Here is a 14279-nt window from a genome sequence, read left to right as displayed (position 1 = left end):
GCAGCCACAGTTGTACTTGAGTTATAGATCACTGAATCTCACTGTATGTTACCAATTAGTTTTTTGTTAAAATAATGACGACATGAATGAACTTTTCACTAGGACAAGGAATTGAGACACGGCTAGGTTAGAGGATAGTTAGAACTGAAAAATCATGGGAGATAGGTCAAGCAGGTACCTCAAAGTTGAGAGGCTTATTAGTCAGGGTTATTCCTAGAAGGGATGAGGTCTGCGTAAGGTCATTATGTTGGGAGATAATCTGGAATTTCCCTTAGCAAGTTTGGTTGTTTCCATCCTGCATCTATTAGGTCTCAGATGTGGCAAGGGAAGGGAACTTTTTTAAAAAAAATCAATGATTGAAGCCAGCTTTATCCAAGAGTTCATGAATCACTGGAGAGAAGAGGGAGCAGGTGGAAATTAACTACTAATTTTCAGTGTCATATTTTTTTTCTCTAAGGCATTCTGAAACTGTGGGGTTTGACCAGTACACTGATAGCACCTTCTTTTAACTTTCTTACTTTCATGTCAGCAGAAAGCAGCACTGCCTGAAGACACAGAATCGTCATCATCATCATTGATTCATGGTATAAAAATAAAATTTTAAAATAAAGATTTAAAACTTTAGAAATAAATTAAATATAAAACATATTTTGGTCTTAAAAAATTCCGTACCTTTCCACCATTTTCAATTTCCTTCCCAAATCTGGAAAGAAATGTTGAAGCTACATTTTCAGATTCAGTTGAAATATTTGTTTCAATATAAAATATATATTTTATATATATTTCAATAAATATATTTGTTTTCCAGAACAAATGATGATAAATACCTTGTATAATTTTTGTCAGTGAGGGTCATATTTAACAAAATCAAACACTACCATAACAGAATTCAGAAATCCACAGAAAATTATTGTATGTTGTGGTAACAAGTACAGAACAACTTTTTCTTTTCAAAAGAGGCCAGGAGAGTCATAGAGTTATAGAATGAGGAGGAATCCTTAGAGAGCTTGAGCCCTTTGCATTCAAACTGGAGAAGAAGGAAATAAACACAGGAGAAATGATTGTTTGGTTATGCATCCTGGAGAGTAAAAGGTACACAAAAATACAAACCCCAAAGCCTCTGAATTACAGAGAAGCCTGTGGAAGAACAGACCCCACTCTCTGGGAAATACTTGTTTTTCAATTAGTAAAAGATATTAGAAATGCCTCAAATATTGGCTTTTGAATCACTGTTACTTTGGGTTTCTCCAGGCACATACTCAAGGATTCAAATTCAAGTGGTATATTTGGAAGATAATCTTAGGAAGCACCAGGGGGGAAGTGAGGAAGTGAGGCAGAGAAGGAAAGGTGGCCAAGAGTGCTTTATCAGTCAGTGGGACTTCCCTGATGGTTCAGTCATTAAGACTCTGTACTCCAACTCAGGGTATGTGGTTCCTTCCCTGGTTGGGAACGAAGATCCCACATGCCACATGGCCAAAAGGGAAAAGAAAAAAGAGCACTTTATCAAATTACCACATGATAAAAGGAACTGAATCCTGCTGGAGACCTCTGGAGCCACTGTAGAACACATATCCTCCCACCAGCTCCAACACTCATCCTTGAATTAAGGGTGGGGTGAGAAGGGTTGGGTAGACATTTGTTCTCTGGCACTGCTGCTCTGCCATGTCTGGGGGCAGAGAGAGTTCCACTGAGTCAACTATTGGATTTGCATGGTCCAAAGCAAAATGATAATGTGGAGCTCCTGGCTCAAAAATCCAGGAAAAGCCCTCTCTCCTTGTCTCTTTCTCTGCACGTGTGCATGCATGTGTGTGTATGTGAGCGAGTTTTTATGAGGGCTTGGTATTTATTTAATATATCACTCTGGTAGAGGGATACTCACAGGGCAACTGCAGATGCTCACAAGTTGTCCCATGCTCCAACCCATCCCATCACTGGGCACATGGAATGTGCTGTATGCCTGTGCTTGACCCTGATTCTCACGCAACTTGTGTCTAGCTCCTCGGCCAAAGGCGGAAAGAGGCCGAAGTCACTGGGTCAGGCCAGAGGAGAGGGGTGCATATGAGTGGAGGCTCCAACCCCCTGTACATGTTCTACTGCCCCACTGGACTTCACTTATAGAACACAAACTTACTAAGAATTTCAATAGAGCAACAGCTGAGAATTGTAATTCTCCAAGCATAAGGCCCCCATCTGAGTATAGAAAGTATAGTAAGACTGTACTGGTCATACCTCCAAGAAGCTAGCCCTGGTATGGTCAGTCAGATGAGCCCTTGGCTAAAGAGATACAGATACTGCTGGCTGGAGAGTAGAGGGGACTCTATTGGTAAAAGCCCAAGGGGATATGAGTGGGGTATCAACAGTGCATGGTACAGGCTCAAAGACTTAAACTATAGATAGTAGCTTTTCCTGAAATTAACTTAACCTTTCAAATGAGATCATAGAAAGTTCTTTAACTGCCCCTGAAGAGTTATACAACAATATATATACTCTTGTATATCTTGTGTATATAAGAGTTATACAACACTTGCAGATAATCTTCCCTTTTTGCTCACTCCCAAACAATAGGGAGCACATGTATGAAAAGGGTAGTGTTAGTTGCTCAGTCATATCTGAGTCTTTGCAACCCCATGGACTATATACATCCTGCCAGGCTCCTCTGTCCATGGAATTCTCTAGTCAAGAATACTGGAATGGGTTCAGTTCAGCTCAGCTCAGTTGCTCAGTCATGTCCAACTCTTTCTGACACCATGAACCGCAGGACGCAGGGCCTCCCTGTCCATCACCAACTCCCAGAGTTCACCCAAACTCATGTCCATTGAGTTGGTGATGCCATCCAACCATCTCAACCTCTGTCGTCCCCTTCTCCTCCTGCCCTCAATCTTTCCCAGTGTCAGAGTCTTTTCAAATGAGTCAGCTCTTCGCATCAGGTGGCCAAGTATTGGAGTTGCAGCTTCAACATCAGTCCTTTCAATGAACACCCAGGACTGATCTCCTTTTAGGATGAACTGGTTGGATCTCCTTGCAGTCCAAGGGACTCTTATGAGTATTCTTCAACACCACCTTCCAAAAGCATCAATTCTTCCGCCATCAGCTTTCTTTATAGTCCAACTCACACATCTATACATGACTACTGGAAAAACCATAGCCTTGACTAGATGGACCTTTGTGGAAAAAGTAATGTCTCTGCTTTTTACTATGCTGTCTAGGTTGGTCATAACTTTTCTTCCCAGGAGTAAGTGTCTTTCAGTTTCATGGCTGCAATCACCATCTGCAGTGATTTTGGAGCCCCCAAAAATAAAGTCAGCCACTGTTTCCACTGTTTCCCCATCTATTTGCCATGAAGTGATGGGACCAGATGCCATGGTCTTAGTTTTCTGAATGTTGAGCTTTAAGCCAACTTTTTCACTCTCCTCTTTCACCTTCATCAAGAGGCTCTTTAGTTCTTCTCCACATTCTTCCATAAAGGTCATGTCATCCGCATATTTGAGGTTATCGATACATCTCCCAGCAATCTTGATTCCAGCTTGTGCTTCATCCAGATCAGTGTTTCTCATGATGTACTCTGTATATAAGTTAAATAAGCAGGGTGACAGTATACAGCCTTGATGTACTCCTTTTCCTATTGGAACCAGTCTGATGTTGCATGTCCAGTTCTAACTGTTGCTTCCTGACCTGCATATAGGTTTCTCAAGAGGCAGGTCAGGTGGTCTGGTATTCCCATCTCCTTCAGAATTTTCCACAGTTTATTGTGATCCACATAGTCAAAGGCTTTGGCATAGTCAATAAAGCAGAAATAGATGTTCTTCTGGAACTCTCTTGCTTTTTTGATGATCCAGTGGATGTTGGTAATTTGATCTCTGGTTCCTCTGCCTTTTCTAAAACCATCTTGAACATCTGGAAGTTCACAGTTCAGGTATTGTTGAAGCCTTACTTGGAGAAATCTGAGCATTGCTTTACTAGTGTGTGAGATGAGTGCAATTGTGCGGTAGTTTGAGCATTCTTTGGCATTGCCTTTCTTTGGGATTGGAATGAAAACTGACCTTTTCCAGTCCTGTGGCCACTGCTGAGTTTTCCAAATTTGCTGGCATATTGAGTGCAGCACTTTCACAGCATCATCTTTTAGGATTTGGAATAGCTCAACTGGAATTCCATCACCTCCACTAGCTTTGTTTGTAGTGATGCTTCCTAAGGCCCACTTGACTTCACATTCCAGGATGTCTGGCTCTAGGTGAGTGATCACACCATCGTGATAATCTGGGTCATGAAGATCTTTTTTGTATAGTTCTTCTGTGTATTCTTGCCACCTCTTCTTGGTATCTTCTGCTTCTGTTAGGTCCATACCATTTCTGTCCTTTATTGAGTCCATCTTTGCATGAAGTGTTCACTTGGTATCTCTAATTTTCTTGAAGAGATCTCTAGTCTTTCCCATTCTGTTGTTTTCCTGTATTTCTTTGCATTGATCGCTGAGGAAGGCTTTCTTATCTCTCCTTGCTGTTCTTTGGAACTCTGCATTCAGATGCTTATATCTTCCCTTTTCTCCTTTGCTTTCTCTTCTCTTCTTTTCATAGCTATTTATAAGGCCTTCTCAGACAGCCATTTTGCCTTTTTCATTTCTTTTTCTTGGGGATTGTCTTGAGCCCTCTCTCCTGTGCAATGTCATGAACCTTGGTCCATAATTCATCAGGTACTTTGTCTATCAGATCTAGTCCCTTAAATCTATTTCTCACTTCCACTGTATAATCATAAGGGATATGATTTAGGTTATACTTGAATGGTCTAGTGGTTTTCCCCACTTTCTTCCATTTAAGTCTGAATTTAGCATTAAGGAATTCATGATCTAAGCCACAGTCAGCTCCCAGTCTTGTTTTTCTGACTGTATAGAGCTTCTCCTTTGGCTGCAAAGAATATAACCAATCTGATTTCGGTGTTGGCCATCTGGTGATGTCTTTGTGTAGAGTCTTCTCTTGTGTTGTTGGAAGAGGGTGTTTGCTATGACCAGTGCATTCTCTTGGCAAAACTCTGTTAGCCTTTGCCCTGCTTCATTCTGTACTCCAAAGCCAAATTTGGAGAAGTTCCCTTCTCCAAAGGATCTTCCCAACCCAGGGATTGAACCTGGGTCTCCTGCATTGCAGGCAGATTCTTTACCATCTGAGCCATCAAAGAAACGCATACATCATAGCAACTCATACTTATTGTACATATACTATGTATGGTTTCCAAACAGGCTCAAATATGTATTGAATATATTTGCTGAGCTCCTATTATGGACCAGACACTGTGGCAGGTGCTAAAGATATAGTGATGAACAAGACCAATAGGTTCCCTATGATAATGGAGATTATGTTCCAAGTTGTACTCAAGGAATCTTTTACTTGTATTTGACTGAAATTCTCCCCACATCATAGAAGCAGTGCTAGTATATGGAAAGGAGAAATGATACCCTTATTTCACGTCAGTTGCAACCCTTGAGAATTATTCATGAAAATGCAGCAGCTACATTAGCTTACCTTTTAAATCCATTTAGAATCCTTGTTAGGCTATAAACTCAGTGGAAAGTCCCTTGGGTTAATTAGAGATTTTGTAGAAGTGATTCCTTATATTCCTTTTCACAATGACAAGCTCACCAGCATATGATCCAGGGTAAAAACATAAGCAGTGGCTTTTTAATATACTTTGGTTCCTAATCATTCCTAATTGTCATAATGTTGCTGTAAATAGAAAAGCTTTGTAGTAAATCTGTACTCCCCCACCTAAGTCATAGGCTTCACTTTTTCTATCAAAGGAAAGTCAGTCTTCTATTTGGGACTCTGTCAGTTATGATCTTAAAACTGTTCCTAAACATTTGGATCTTAATTTCTCTTCAGTGCTCCATTAAAATATGAAAATAGCTATCTTTCTATGTAAAAGGTAAGAAAGAAAAATATCTTTTTATATAAAATATGGAAACCATATTGATGGTTTCTCTTTTTTTTATTCTATCCTTGGTGTGAAGATGATTTTAAGAAATAACTCCTACACAACAACAAGGCTTTCAGAACTGTGAAAGAAAAATCACATCATGAAACAAAATAATTCTCACTTTGTTCCTGGAAGAAAATGGTCATTGTTTCTTGTCTGTGAGGTCATTCTTGGTATAGTGAGTGAAATGGCAAGAATAATGGAGAAAAATAGCTGTGTGTAGCACAAAAGCCAAATGCATCTTTTCTATTACATAAATAATGATCAGCTCTTACTGACAGTTGTTATTGTATATTTAGAAAAGAGGTGTTTGTATTCTTAGATATGATATGAAAAGCCTCATATCCCTCTTTCACTACATTTGTAGTGATTTAAAACATCAGTTGCAGCATGCACTGTGTATCCTGTCTACATAAAAATGTAATATATCTTTGAACAGACCTATCTCAAATGAAGCTGCTGGTAAACTACCTTTATATATCTGATTCTAGAAGATCACAAATAGCATACATAAGAAATATCAAAAAAGTAATATCACACAGAAATCCAATTTGTTTCTTATTAGTGTTGAAAATTGTATTGATAGCTGTTTATAGTTTTTATTGATAACATCACATGGAAAGAAAGGTTGTAGGCATTTTAAATGACATTTTATGCCCCTTTAGAACTTTTAGTTTCTATATAATAATATTCAAAAATAATTGCAAAACATTCCACTAGTGAAAAATGGCAGCATGAAAGCAATTTCTCATTTTTGCTTATAAAATTCTTTAAAACCCAGGAAATATGTAAATAAGATTACCCACACTCTATTTAAATGAAGTAAATGTTTAATTTTAACCTTTGTTTTGATAGCTCTTTTTTTATATCTGCTATTGCAGAACCTCCAGTCTCCTGCAAAATCGCCCACAGTTATTTCTGAAGGATCTCTGGGGATGTTTTATCATAATTCCTGAGTTCCACCAGATATATTATATGGTGTCATCCATTTTTCTTATCTCCAACTCTGACCTGCATCTGAGGATGCTCAATGCTGAGGGCTCTGTTGTGCATGGGCCATATTCATTCTACAGATGTCCTGCTCATCTCTTGAAGGCTACTGTGTTGGGAATGGCCCTCATTCTTTTGGACATTGCTCTCTTTTATCAGATTATTTCCTCCTAGTTTCTCCATCAGTTGATGTGGTAAGTCCTCCAAGAAGCCAACATTTCTATTAATAATGGAATACCCTCTCTTGCTCCTGCCCTAAGTATATTTTCTGCTGAGCTTTCATTTTTCTAGTGGTCAGGTCTCAAACCCTGAGCCACCCTTGATTCTTCTCTTTTTTTCACATCCCACAGCAATTTATAAGTACCTCCTCTTGGCTTTATCTTTAAATATATCCAAAATGTGATTATTTTCACCCCATCTACCTCTGCCATCTTAATCCAAGTCTAGCACCTCTTGCCTAGACTATCATAATAGCTTCCAATGTATGCCTTTGCTTTCAGTTTTGCCATTCAAACAGCAGCCAGAGTGATTATTAAAAAAAACCCACATCAGTTTTGCTCTAAACACTTTAGTGTTTTCTCTCTCACTCAGAATGAAACTCAAAGGATGTACTCTGTTTTACACAGCCCTTAGTGATCTTCTTCCTTGCTACCTAATACTTCATCATCTTCAACTCCCCTTTGCTAACTCACCACTTATTCTCAACTCATGTGTTCATAAAACTTGTCTTTCTTAATTTTTTGCTCTCTGCAACTGTCACCTTCTCAGAAAAGCATTTCCTAATCTGACCACCTTATTAGAAAAAAAAGAGTGGTTTTCCCTCTTCACTTACACTCCACCTACTTTCTTGTCTCTTAACTGACTTTTTCATCTCAGCATTTTTTGCCATTAGATACATTAAATATTTATTTAATATATTTATCATCTTTCACTCCATGTCGAATGTCAGTTTCATGAAAGTAGCGATGTGATTTGTTTTGTTCATTACTAAGTCTCCAGAACATGGCAAGTAGTAGCTGTTCAATAAATATGTATCAATTAAATAAGTGGATATGATACTGGGACAAAATTCTAGTATTATTGGATCTCTGACTAAATATTATAATAATAGCATTATATCCTGCTATAATAACTCCAAGCTGTTATGTCCAACAATAATACTACCATCAGTGATTAAGAAATATATTATTTGGTACTGAATGAATGGCCTCAAAAGTTTGATTACTGTTCAGGGAAAGTTTGGCTGCAAGTCTGGATAGCTGTAATGAGTATATCTTTAGACGCATTATAGCTAAATTATACTCATCATAAAACTCACATAAAGGAAAATTTTTAGTTATCAATTTTTAATTCAATCAATAATATCTAAGGTTTTTCTCGTTATATTTTATATATTTTTTCTTTCAAAATTAAATAATTGAGAATATATACTCAAGAGAAAGAGTTGTATGAAAAGAAAATTTCTTATTCTATTTGTAAACCCAAAAGGGAAAATATTTGTAAATAAACAGGACTAATTTTTTTTACACAACTTATATGCGTTTTTTAAATGTAAGTGTGGCTGTTTTTTCTTGCCTTTGTTTTCAATGTCTTTCTCCTTTCTAATCAAAGTAATAGTTTATTTTCTGTATAAATGATGGTGAATTTAAAACTTTCCTTCAGAATAATGTAATTTAAATGAGGCTATTTTAAAATGGGCCATCTGTCTGCAGGAAAGCCCAATTAGGCCTAAAAATCTATCCAAATAGATTTTTTGAAAGTCATGTAAAATTTTTGTTAATATCTTCAGTAAATCAGATTAGTTTCCTAGTCTATAATTAGCTTCACTAATCCCTGGACAATATTTCTAGCATCTAAGGGCTCTTGTAGACCAACAAGGGTGAGCTGCAAAGGATGGAGAGAGAGGTAAGAAAAAGAAACAGTAGGTAATTAGGCCATAAAATCGTAATCAACAGTAATAAATTCCCTACGTTAAATAGCATTTATAACATCCTTTGAAGTCCTCAGAAGTCTCATGCTTGGGAAAAATATGAAGGTGAGGAAAATGAGATATGAGTAAAGAATGATCTTTTGGAACATGAAATACCAGTATAAAAACCTTTAGGTCAGGGGCAAACTTACTCTGCAAATTTCAATTTTAAGTTCTGAATTAGACAACCTCATTAAACAAACATTCTCAGTCATTACCAGAGTATCATTTCTGCAGTGCTGTGATTACAAAGAATGCCATAATTAGAATTTTCAATAGCAGAAGAAAAATTATTGTAATACTATTGTAATACTTTTCACCTGAAAAATGGAAACTTGCCTTCTTTTATCTAAAATAATGTAATGCTTAAAGGCTGCTGAATTGCAATTATTTTGGTTAATCTTTATATCCCAGTCTGAATGATTAATCCATCAAGGCTTAAAAATAAATTTGTAGGTGTTTTGATGGGGAATTCATTTCTAAAAATGCCTTAGATTTTTTCCCCCTTTTTTCAGTGAAGGTCATCAGAGTAGAATGGTAAAAAAAAAAAAAAAAGCTGTGATCTTCAAACTTTAGTGTGCATGTGAAGCATCTAAAAATTGCTGAGCCCTACCCCCAGAGTTTCTGAGCCAGTAGGTCTGGGTAGGGCCTAGCATTTTGTATTTCCAAAATGTTTCTAGGTGGTGCTTATGCTGATGGTCTAGGAATTATCCTCTGAAAACAGTGAACCACTAGCTTGTATTAAGGCAAGTGGTTACTCCACAAATCATTTTGTTTAAATTTATATCTATTTTTAATTGTAAAGATGTTATTTCTCATGCAAGAAAACATGTTTAAAATAGACTGTTCAAGTCTTTTAGACTCTGTGGGAGAAGGAGAGGGTGGGATGATTTGGGAGAATGGCATTGAAATATGTATAATATCATATATGAAACGAATCGCCAGTCCAGGTTTGATGCAGGATACTGGATGCTTGGGACTGGTGCACTGGGACGACCCAGAGGGATGGTATGGGGAGGGAGGAGGGAGGAGGGTTCAGGATGGGGAACACGTGTATACCTGTGGCGGATTCAAGTTGATATATGGCAAAACCAATACAATATTGTAAAGTTAAATAAAATAAATTAAAAAAAAATAAAATAGACTGTTCAGATATAATTTTTAAAATGCATTGATTTCTCTATTATGTCTTACTAAATCTTACTTGGGGCTTACCAATAGCACACATCCCCAAGATGGTATACCTATGCAAAGTTTGAATTTCTAACTGTAGTGCAGAATCTGTACATTTAGAAAACTATTGGTACATTACTTCTACCTTCTAATACCAATCAAATTAATTGACAAATATAGACAATATTAAAAAAAACAACTTCTAGTTTAGATTATATTCATTCATTACCTGAACCAATTTCTGGAATTCCTTATTAATGCATTTAAGTTAGCTTACTTTGAAAGAGTCTTCAACCTAGTCTGGACTTTTTCTTATCTTTCTTGCCTGAGAAAAAATTTGCATGATCAAATGTACAAAGCTAAGCTATTAAGATATGATTCACAATGGATATATTCTCATGGTAAATAAATTCCCCACATCTCAACCATCTTTTTTTTCGGTTACGTGTCCAGTTCATTTATGGTACTTGGAAACAGAGATGAGAAACAAAGCAGCATAAAATTCACTTCCATAGTCATAGCAGTAAAAATTATCCCCTCAAAAGGTTTTTTCCTTAATTTGATCTGATTGCATTTGTCTCTATATACCTAACAATGGAACTTTTTAATTTTAAGTTCTTTTGCCCATTTTGCACACATTATTTTCATGAATATATCTCATGTCATGACTTCTGTTTTTCAGCCTGTCTCTTCACCTCAGACATTTAGCAAAACACCAGGTCTGTCTGGCTAGAGGGAACTGACACCGTCTCCGTGGATATAACTACCATTAACGTTATTGGATTTGATGACCTGCCATCTTCCTCTATTGTCCCAAGGTGATTTTTGTTGTTTGCACCTTCCCTGAAGGCATTTTATGTTTTCTAGGCTTCTCCCAGGCTTTGGAATTTGCAGAGATGCTTCTGATTTATAAAGCAGCCCATATCCTTCGAAGTGTATCTTTTCTGAATAATCTCAATATAAAGTCCCATATAAAGTTGTATGATGAAAATTCAAACACATTATTACCAAAAAGTCACATATAAGTATAATAAACATATATGATGTTGAACCTTATACCATATGGAGTAGATAGCGTACTCCCAAAAGTTAAACCATAGCAGGCCATTACAATGATTTAGGACCCTTTAGAAAGATGTTCTTCTTCCCTTTCTATCTCACATTCTAACTCAGAGAACCTGCTTATTTCTCATTCTCAGAGCTCACCCTCCATCGCTGTGAATTGGAAAAGTGTTAGCTCTGGTATAGATGATTGACTTTAGGGAGACAAATTGGGATTTGAAAACCTGATTTAGAATTTTTAGGTGGTTGGCTATAAAAGCTAGTCTTGGAAAATAATGTAGACTCAGAGATGGAGGACACCATTTCTATACATATAGAAAAAGAGAAGTAAAGCAAATAAGCACAGTGGGGCAGGAAAAAGACAACATTTGATCTATAGAGTTTTGTTGACTTTCCATTTCCTGACTATCCCAGATGTACTTCCTGTCCTGTGCAATAATCTTGCTTAAGCTCGCTCAAGTGAATCTCTACGACTAAATTATGTTTGACTAACACAGTGTGTGAAGTCGCTCAGTTGTGTCTGACTCTTTTCAACCCCATGGACTGTAGCCTGCCAGGTTCCTTTGTCTATGGGATTTTCCAGGCAAGAACACTGGAGTGGGTTGCTGTTTCCTTCTCCAGACTAAGACAATGCTTGTGGTTAAAATCCCTTTATTTCCAACTGGAGGGAGAATAGAATAACAAGGATAACAGACTCAACATCAGAGCCACCATGCTGTCCAACCCAAATGTTTTCCTGTTACAATTTTTCTTTATTAATAATTTAAATTAGAAAAATAAAAAGTAATACATTGTCAATTTAAAAAATCAGAAGTATAGAAAGTTCATATCCCAAGTCTTACTTTCTCATGATGCTATTACTCAGAAGTAAATTCCAGTTAACCATTGTTACATATCCTTCCAGATTTATGTATTTATAAACAACAAACATTAATGCACATGTGTATATTTCTGTATATGTATCTACTGTCCAATTTAAATACAATGTCTCTTGTTCATTCTTCCCCAGACACAGGAAACATCTGCTCAGGTTCTCCATATAAATCCTTCATGGGTCTGAGACCAGCCATCAGTTGCTTCGTAGTTTTTTGTTTTTGTTTTTTTACAGGTAAAACAATCCCAATTCCATTAAATTTTCCTTGGTAAATATATTTAAACATCATTTTTTTCTTTTTCTCACTACAAAAGAAAAACTGGTCTCTGAATTAAGTGATCTAATAATTTTTTAAACACTAATATTTTTTATTTTATTTATTTATTTTTTAAATTTTACAAAATTGTATTAGTTTTGCCAAATATCAAAATGAATCCACCACTGGTATACATGTGTTCCCCATCCTGAACCCTCCACCCTCCTCCCTCCCCATACCATTCCTCTGGGTCGTCCCAGTGCACTAGCCCCAAGCATCCAGTATTGTGCATCGAAGCTGGACTGGCAACTCGTTTCATACATGATATTATACATGTTTCAATGCCATTTTCCCCAATCTTCCCACCCTCTCCCTCTCCCACAGAGTCCATAAAACTGTTCTATACATCAGTGTCTCTTTTGCTGTCTCGTACGCAGGGTTATTGTTACCATCTTTCTAAACTCCATATATATGCATTAGTATATTGTATTGGTGTTTTTCTTTCTGGCTTACTTCACTCTGTATAATAGGCTCCAGTTTCATCCACCTCATTAGAACTGATTCAAATGTATTCTTTTTAATGGCTGAGTAATACTCCATTGTGTATATGTACCACTGCTTTCTTATCCATTCATCTGCTGATGGACATCTAGGTTGCTTCCATGTCCTGGCTATTATAAACAGTGCTGCGATGAACATTGGGGTACATGTGTCTCTTTCCCTTCTGGTTTCCTCAGTGTGTATGCCCAGCAGTGGGATTGCTGGATCATAACGCAGTTCTATTTCCAGTTTTTTAAGGAATCTCCACACTGTTCTCCATAGTGGCTGTACTAGTTTGCATTCCCACCAACAGTGTAAGAGGGTTCCCTTTTCTCCACACCCTCTCCAGCATTTATTACTTGTAGACTTTTGGATTGCAGCCATTCTGACTGGTGTGAAATGGTACCTCATAGTGGTTTTGATTTGCATTTCTCTGATAATGAGTGATGTTGAACATCTTTTCATGTGTTTGTTAGCCATCTGTATGTCTTCTTTGGAGAAATGTCTATTTAGTTCTTTGGCCCATTTTTTGATTGGGTCATTTATTATTCTGGAGTTGAGCTGTAGGAGTTGCTTGTATATTTTTGAGATAGTTGTTTGTCAGTTGCTTCATTTGCTATCATTTTCTCCCATTCTGAAGGCTGCCTTTTCACCTTGCTAATAGTTTCCTTTGATGTGCAGAAGCTTTTAAGTTTAATTACGTCCCATTTGTTTATTTTTGCTTTGATTTCCAATATTCTGGGAGGTGGGTCATAGGGGATCCTGCTGTGATGTATGTCGGAGAGTGTTTTGCCTATGTTCTCCTCTAGGTGTTTTATAGTTTCTGGTCTTACGTTTAGGTCTTTAATCCATTTTGAGTTTATTTTTGTGTATGGTGTTAGAAAGTGTTCTAGTTTCATTCTTTTACAAGTGGTTGACCAGATTTCCCAGCACCACTTGTTAAGAGATTGTCTTTAATCCATTGTATATTCTTGCCTCCTTTGTCAAAGATAAGGTGTCCATATGTGCATGGATTTATCTCTGGGCTTTCTATTTTGTTCCATTGATCTATATTTCTGTCTTTGTGCCAGTATCATACTGTCTTGATAACTGTGGCTTTGTAGTAGAGCCTGAAGTCAGGTAGGTTGATTCCTCCAGTTCCATTCTTCTTTCTCAAGATAGCTTTGGCTATTTGAGGTTTTTTGTATTTCCATACAAATTGTGAAATTATTTGTTCTAGCTCTGTGAAGAATACTGTTGGTAGCTTGATAGGGATTGCATTGAATCTATAAATTGCTTTGGGTAGTATACTCATTTTCACTATATTGATTCTTCCAATCCATGAACATGGTATATTTCTCCATCTATTAGTGTCCTCTTTGATTTCTTTCACCAGTAAACACTAATATTTTTTAATACTTGCTAGCTCTGGTCATGTATGGATGTGAGAGTTGGACTGTGAAGAAAGCTGAGTGCCA

This window comes from Bos taurus, chromosome 1 (assembly GCF_002263795.3).
Source record: "Bos taurus isolate L1 Dominette 01449 registration number 42190680 breed Hereford chromosome 1, ARS-UCD2.0, whole genome shotgun sequence".
Classification (NCBI taxonomy): domain Eukaryota; kingdom Metazoa; phylum Chordata; class Mammalia; order Artiodactyla; family Bovidae; genus Bos; species Bos taurus.
This window is presented reverse-complemented; position numbering follows the sequence as displayed.